The following is a 7,537-nucleotide window of genomic DNA, read 5'->3' as shown; positions in this document are numbered from 1 at the left end:
TATAAAATCATGACTGGTGTGGAGAAAGTGAATAGGGAAGTGTTATTTACTCCTTCTCATAACACAAGAACTAAGGGTCACCCAAAGAAATTAATAGGCAGCAGATTTAAAACAAACAGAATGAAGTATTTATTCACACAACACACAGTCAACCTGTAGAACACATTGCCAGGGGATGTTGTGGAGGCCAAAAGTATAACTGGGTAGGAAAAAGGAGGAGGAGAGGTTCATTGATGGCTATTAGCCAATATGGGCCGGGACCCAACCCTATACTCTGAGTGTCCCTAAACCTCTGACTGCTCGAAGCTGGAACTGGATGACAAGGGATGATGGATCACTCAATAATTGCTTTGCTCTGTTCATTTCCCCCTAAAGCATCTGGCACTGGACACTGTCAGAAGACAGGATACTAGGCCAGATGGACCATTGGTCTGACCCAGTATGGCCATTCTTATGTTCCTATGTCCAGTGGAGTTTCTCTGGAGTTACACCAGTGTACATAAGCAGATAGAATCATAGAATATCAAGGTTGGAAGGGACCTCAGGAGGTCATCTAGTCCATCCCCCCTGCTGAAAGCAGGACCTAATCCCCGACTAAATCATCCAAATCTGGCCAGAGGACTGAGACCTAAACATTTATATCTCCTATTGGAGTACAGAGCACTGAGTTTGTTCTCCATGGTCCTCCCAACCTTCTGGAGAAAGAAATGCTACGTCTACACTACACACCACTGCTGGTGCTGTGTACTGTGTGTGCAGCTGCATGCCACAGTGAAAAGCAGCTGCATCTACACTGTACTGTGTAGTTACATGGGTCAGTGAAAGTTTCTGGGGGTGGGGGGTGGGGGGGATGCCGCTCCCTGCAGCCGGATCCTTTCACTGTGATGAGGAAAAGCACCAGAAGTGGGTAGCTGGCAGAGCCATTTTTGCTGCCTCAACCCTGCCAGAACCTTTTCACACTGCCTGTGTCTTTCCCTGAAGTGGCGAAATGCTCCAGCCGCAGGGAGGCACTGGAACACTACATTGGGAGAGGCACAGCTTGGGCAAGTAGAAAACTGGGTAGGGTAAGTACTTGGGTACATACCCACAGCTTTCAAGCATGTCTGTACTCTACTCACCTAAGCAGCGCCTCTCTGCCTGCTCTACTATTTATATCTATGCTAGGGGGACTCTCTGTCTCTGTACTGTACATGCCACCAAAAGAAGACATACTCAAAGAGACTGGGACTGGGGCTTCTGCATGGCAGCACAGACTACTAATTACTAAGCTGCTGTTCTGATTCTTCACAATCTCCTTTCTGTTCTCAGGTGGCTCAGTGCACTGGGAACGGGCGGTAAAGCCCCCTGCAGAAACGTTCCCCTCTTTCTATTCCCGTACCCCCTCTGCTGAGGTTGAGATGACCAGCTATGTGCTTCTGGCAGTGCTCCCCAAACCCAAACGGGCTCAAAAGGACCTAACATTCGCCTCACAGATTGTGCAGTGGATCATCAGACAGCAGAATCCCAATGGGGGTTTCTCTTCCACCCAGGTACAGCAACTACCTTCTGCCCTCTAATCACACCCAGGAAATCACAGGCAGCTGCTCACATAAGCCAGCTGCATTAGAGATTAAGAGAGAGAGAGCCAATAGGACTGTGACTAAAAAGATCCATTGGTCACTTTCTCCCACAGATAGTCCAGCCCTATTCCAAAAGCTGGAATAACCGCTATGAAGGGATTGCGGGCTTCCCCACACCCTGCCAGCTGCCACCCCTAGCCTCAACCTCTACGTACAAAGTGCCAATGCACTCAAGCTCTCTGCAGAATGATGTGTGTGTAAATGTCACCTGCTGGGGAAGCAGAACATTAGAGTTGAGTTCTGCTGTCCAGAAGACAATCTGGTCCTAAATTTGTGCCAAGGTGAAAGTCACATGGCAGCAATTGAAAAAAAAACCAGTATCTTAGATGCCTATATACAAATGCGAGAAGTATGGGGAATAAGCAGGAAGAACTGGAAGTGCTAATAAAATAAATACAACTATGACATTGTTGGCATCACTGAAACTTGGTGGGATAATACACATGATTGGAATGTTGGTGTGGATGGGTACAGCTTGCTCAGGAAGGATAGACAGGGGAAAAAGGGAGGAGGTGTTGCCTTATATATTAAAAATGTACACACTTGGACTGAGGTAGAGATGGACATAGGAGACGGAAGTGTTGAGAGTCTCTGGGTTAGGCTTAAAGGGGCAAAAAACAAGGGAGATGTCATGCTAGGCATCTACTACAGGCCACCTAACCAGGTGGAAGAGGTGGATGAGGCTTTTTTCAAGCAACTAACAAAATCATCCAAAGCCCAAGATTTGGTGGTGATGGGGGACTTCAACTATCCGGATATATGTTGGGAAAATAACACAGCGGGGAACAGACTATCCAACAAATTCTTGGACTGCATTGGAGACAACTTTTTATTTCAGAAGGTTGAAAAAGCTACTAGGGGGGAAGCTGTTCTAGACTTGATTTTAACAAATAGGGAGGAACTCGTTGAGAATGTGAAAGTAGAAGGCAGCCTGGGTGAAAGTGATCATGAAATCATAGACTTTGCAATTCTAAGGAAGGGTAGAAGGGAGAACAGCAAAATAGAGACAATGGATTTCAGGAAGGCAGATTTTGGGAAGCTCAGAGAGCTGATAGGTAAGGTCCCATGGGAATCAAGACTGAGGGGAAAAACAACTGAGGAGAGTTGGCAGTTTTTCAAAGGGACACTATTAAGGGCCCAAAAGCAAGCTATTCCGCTGGTTAGGAAAGATAGAAAATGTGGCAAAAGACCACCTTGGCTTAACCACGAGATCTTGCACGATCTAAAAAATAAAAAGGAGTCATATAAAAAATGGAAACTAGGACAGATTACAAAGGATGAATATAGGCAAACAACACAGGAATGCAGGGGCAAGATTAGAAAGGCAAAGGCACAAAATGAGCTCAAACTAGCTACGGGAATAAAAGAAAACAAGAAGACTTTTTATCAATACATTAGAAGCAAGAGGAAGACCAAAGACAGGGTAGGCCCACTGCTTAGTGAAGAGGGAGAAACAGTAACAGGAAACTTGGAAATGGCAGAGATGCTTAATGACTTCTTTGTTTCGGTCTTCACCGAGAAGTCTGAAGGAATGCCTAACATAGTGAATACTAATGGGAAGGGGGTAGGTTTAGCGGATAAATTAAAAAAGAACAAGTTAAACATCACTTAGAAAAGTTAGATGCCTGCAAGTCACCCGGGCCTGATGAAATGCATCCTAGAATACTCAAGGAGCTAATAGAGGAGGTATCTGAGCCTCTAGCTATTATCTTTGGAAAGTCATGGGAGACGGGAGAGATTCCAGAAGACTGGAAAAGGGCAAATATAGTGCCCATCTATAAAAAGGGAAATAAAAACAACCCAGGTAACTACAGACCAGTTAGTTTAACTTCTGTGCCAGGGAAGATAATGGAGCAAGTAATTAAGGAAATCATCTGCCAACACTTGGAAGGTGGTAAGGTGATAGGGAATAGCCAGCATGGATTTGTGAAGAACAAATCATGTCAAACCAATCTGATAGCTTTCTTTGATAGGATAACGAGCCTTGTGGATAAGGGTGAAGCGGTGGATGTGGTATACCTAGACTTTAGTAAGGCATTTGATACGGTCTCGCATGATATTCTTATCGATAAACTAGGCAAATACAAATTAGATGGGGCTACTATAAGGTGGGTGCATAACTGGCTGGATAACCGTACTCAGAGAGTTGTTATTAATGGTTCCCAATCCTGCTGGAAAGGCGTAACGAGTGGGGTACCGCAGGGGTCTGTTTTGGGACCGGCTCTGTTCAATATCTTCATCAACGACTTAGATATTGGCATAGAAAGTACGCTTATTAAGTTTGCGGATGATACCAAACTGGGAGGGATTGCAACTACTTTGGAGGACAGGGTCATAATTCAAAATGATCTGGACAAATTGGAGAAATGGTCTGAGTTAAACAGGATGAAGTTTAACAAAGACAAATGCAAAGTGCTCCACTTAGGAAGGAAAAATCAATTTCACACATACAGAATGGGAAAAGACTGTCTAGGAAGGAGTACGGCAGAAAGGGATCTAGGGGTTATAGTGGACCACAAGCTAAATATGAGTCAACAGTGTGATGCTGTTGCAAAAAAAGCAAACATGATTCTGGGATGCATTAACAGGTGTGTTGTGAGCAAGACACGAGAAGTCATTCTTCCGCTCTACTCTGCTCTGGTTAGGCCTCAGCTGGAGTATTGTGTCCAGTTCTGGGCGCCGCATTTTAAAAAAGATGTGGAGAAATTGGAAAGGGTCCAAAGAAGAGCAACAAGAATGATTAAAGGTCTTGAGAACATGACCTATGAAGGAAGGCTGAAAGAATTGGGTTTGTTTAGTTTGGAAAAGAGAAGACTGAGAGGGGACATGATAGCAGTTTTCAGGTATATAAAAGGGTGTCATAAGGAGGAGGGAGAGAACTTGTTCACCTTAGCTTCTAAGGATAGAACCAGAAACAATGGGTTTAAACTGCAGCAAGGGAGGTCTAGGTTGGACATTAGGAAAAAGTTCCTAACTGTCAGGGTGGTTAAACACTGGAACAAATTGCCTAGGGAGGTTGTGGAATCTCCGTCTCTGGAGATATTTAAGAGTAGGTTAGATAAATGTCTATTAGGGATGGTCTAGGCAGTATTTGGTCCTGCCATGCGGGCAGGGGACTGGACTCGATGACCTCTCGAGGTCCCTTCCAGTCCTATAATCTATGAATCTATGAATCTATGAATAGTAACAGGTACAGTTAGATCTTCACATGAATAGGAGCTCAGAGAATTCCTTTAGTCCCTGGTTCTAGCCTATTATTGATGTGTGTATGATTTGCTATCAGACACACCTGGTGCACTGAAGCGTTCTGGAGGTGTGCCCTAATGCTCTACAGGACTCAGTTTCCAAGATGAACTGGGATGGGTTTGGGCTCATCTGCACTGAAATCTTGTGAGCCGTGAAATGACCGTGGTCTGTATTGGAACCATGTGTTTAATAACCCCATGCAGTATCCCAACACAGTGTGTCTGTAATTGACAATTATTCTACACTTTTTCAGGACACAGTTATTGCTCTTCAAGCGCTGGCTGGTTATGGTGCAGCAACCTACTCTGAGAACGGCCAAAACACAGTTAAAATCAGCTCCAGCAAGCCTTTTGAGAAGGTCTTTGAGGTGAATAGCCAGAACAGGCTACTGTTGCAGCAGAGTTCCCTGCCTGATATCCCAGGGAATTATACCCTGGAAGTGAATGGCAACGGATGTGTCTTTGTGCAGGTAAGTGCTCACCCTACCCTTCAGCGTGTGGCTTCTTCAGCACATAATACAGCCTTTCTTCTTTTGTGTCCCTCTCTTCTGTCCAGTCTTTCTCTCTTTCCCCTTCCTTCCTACCTCTCCTGTTATTTCTTTTCTTAAGGCTCTTTGGACAAATATATCAACTTCTTTAAGTCCAGTTCAGAAAGAAAGAAAGAAAGAATTGGTCCTTGGTGTTTTTTCTCTGTATCACATGTGATTAGTTTTTCTTAGGTGATGACTGGTAACTGGACATGTGTCACACAAAACATCCTTCTCTTTATTTGTAAAACTTGAGTTCCAGTTGAAGGAGTATAGTTTGTCTATCTGTCAGTCATAGGGCTTTATACTACTGCCCATCTTTGTATTATCTAACTGCTTCCATGTTAAATCAATAGCGATCTTCCTATTTGGGGTAAAAATCTGCCTGGGATGTTTTAGTTTGAGTGGTTGGATAGGTAAACTTGTTAGATGTTTTCAGACATTTTTTTTTTTTTTTTGCAGGCATTTGTTTGGTAGATGTTTGATAGATGAGCACCATCAGTGTTGTGAGTCTCACTGTTGCTATGGTGGAAAGATTTTTTTCTTTCCAAAGAGGAAGGTTTTGCAGGATTTCCTAAAGATAGTCAGGCTCTGTATTCACCTGATCTCCTCTGGCAGTCTATCCCAGAGCCAGTTCCCTTCTACTGACCATGTCTTGTCCCTAGCTCTCACATGCTTCACTCTGGGCTTTTTGATTTGCATCCTCCCAGAGGAACCCAACTCCCTGGCAGAAAACACATCAGAATTCAGTCCTTAACCTGTGGTCTTCGGACTGCAACACAGGAATGGGAGGGAGAAGACGTGGGTCCTCTTCCGGTCTCTTCCACTGACTCACAGAGTGACCTTGAGTAAATCACTGCAACAAGGCTCCACAGGAAAAGCTCTAGTGAAGCAGTGCAGCATTGACTGGGTGGGGAAAATGTCATATGATGCAGCCAGAACTGGGAACACAAGCATTATGAGGTCAAAAAACCCAAAGAGCTGCTATAGTTTATAATGGCTAACTCTGAGAGGCCAAAACTCTGTGCACCTCTCTTTAGAAACATTTCATCCATTAAAATAGCAGCTGCCAAGAGGTTAACAATAGAAGCCATTTGGAATAGCACTGCCCCTTTTGTTCCTGCTGAGTGGCTGCACCTTAAATCTTAACCCATATAGTGTGCTAGTCGTGGTGAAAGGATCCTCCTAGACAAACATCATACTAAAGGTGAACAAACTTTGAACCCTACTTTGCCATCTCCAGACAACACAATCAATGAGAGGAAGAATGGTGATCTGATCAATGCACTGGACTCAGGGGATCTGGGTTGAATTTCTGGCTTTGGCAAAGCTGCCTATGTGACTTTGGGCAAATCACTTAATCTCTATGTGCCTTAGTTCCTGTCTGTAAAATGGGTATTGTTACAACCTGGTGCAGTACCCTCTGTATAGGCATCAGTCTGTTGTGAGTGGGCCCAATCATTGTTGTGAGAGGGCCCAATCCAAGTCAATTGGATCTGGGTAGAGTATAGTCACTGTTTCTAGCTCTGAGACTCCCCAGCACACTCAGAAGCTCAGATCTGTTGGGATATGGGGTGCTGCCATCCAGCTGCCCTGGATCCTGAAACCTCTCAAGCCTCCCAGTTGCTTACTCATTCTCCATCAGAGTCCCAACTAGGCTAAGGGTCTCTGGGCTTCTACTGGGACTCTGGCAGGAAAGTAAGGAACACAGACTTAGCAAAGATGTTTCTTAACCATCGTGGCTTTACTTTTAAAGCATTCAAGAATGACAGATCTTTGAGAATAACAGAAGCCCTGAGATGCACTGTCCTGAGTCTGATCTCATCCCTTCTGTAAGTCCCTGATTTGTCAGACTCTGCTTAGCCTGAAACTCTCTCCTGCCTTCTCTCTTTCAAGCCCTTCTTACATGTTGCAGTGGATGGGCCCCTGCACAGAGCAGAATCTTGCTCTTAAATAGGGCCATGACTCTGAGCCATGTGCTCGAACTGAGATGCTCCAGATCCCCCAGTTATGCTTGCCCCCTACCCTTGTGGGCCCAGTGTAGAGACCATTGTTCCCCGGGGTTGGACCAATAGTTCAGTCATTCAGAATCAGTAGCTCCAGATGACTCTGATGATGGGTCTTCAGAAAGGAGCTAGGGCAGCTG

This window comes from Malaclemys terrapin, chromosome 1 (assembly GCF_027887155.1).
Source record: "Malaclemys terrapin pileata isolate rMalTer1 chromosome 1, rMalTer1.hap1, whole genome shotgun sequence".
Classification (NCBI taxonomy): domain Eukaryota; kingdom Metazoa; phylum Chordata; order Testudines; family Emydidae; genus Malaclemys; species Malaclemys terrapin.
This window is presented reverse-complemented; position numbering follows the sequence as displayed.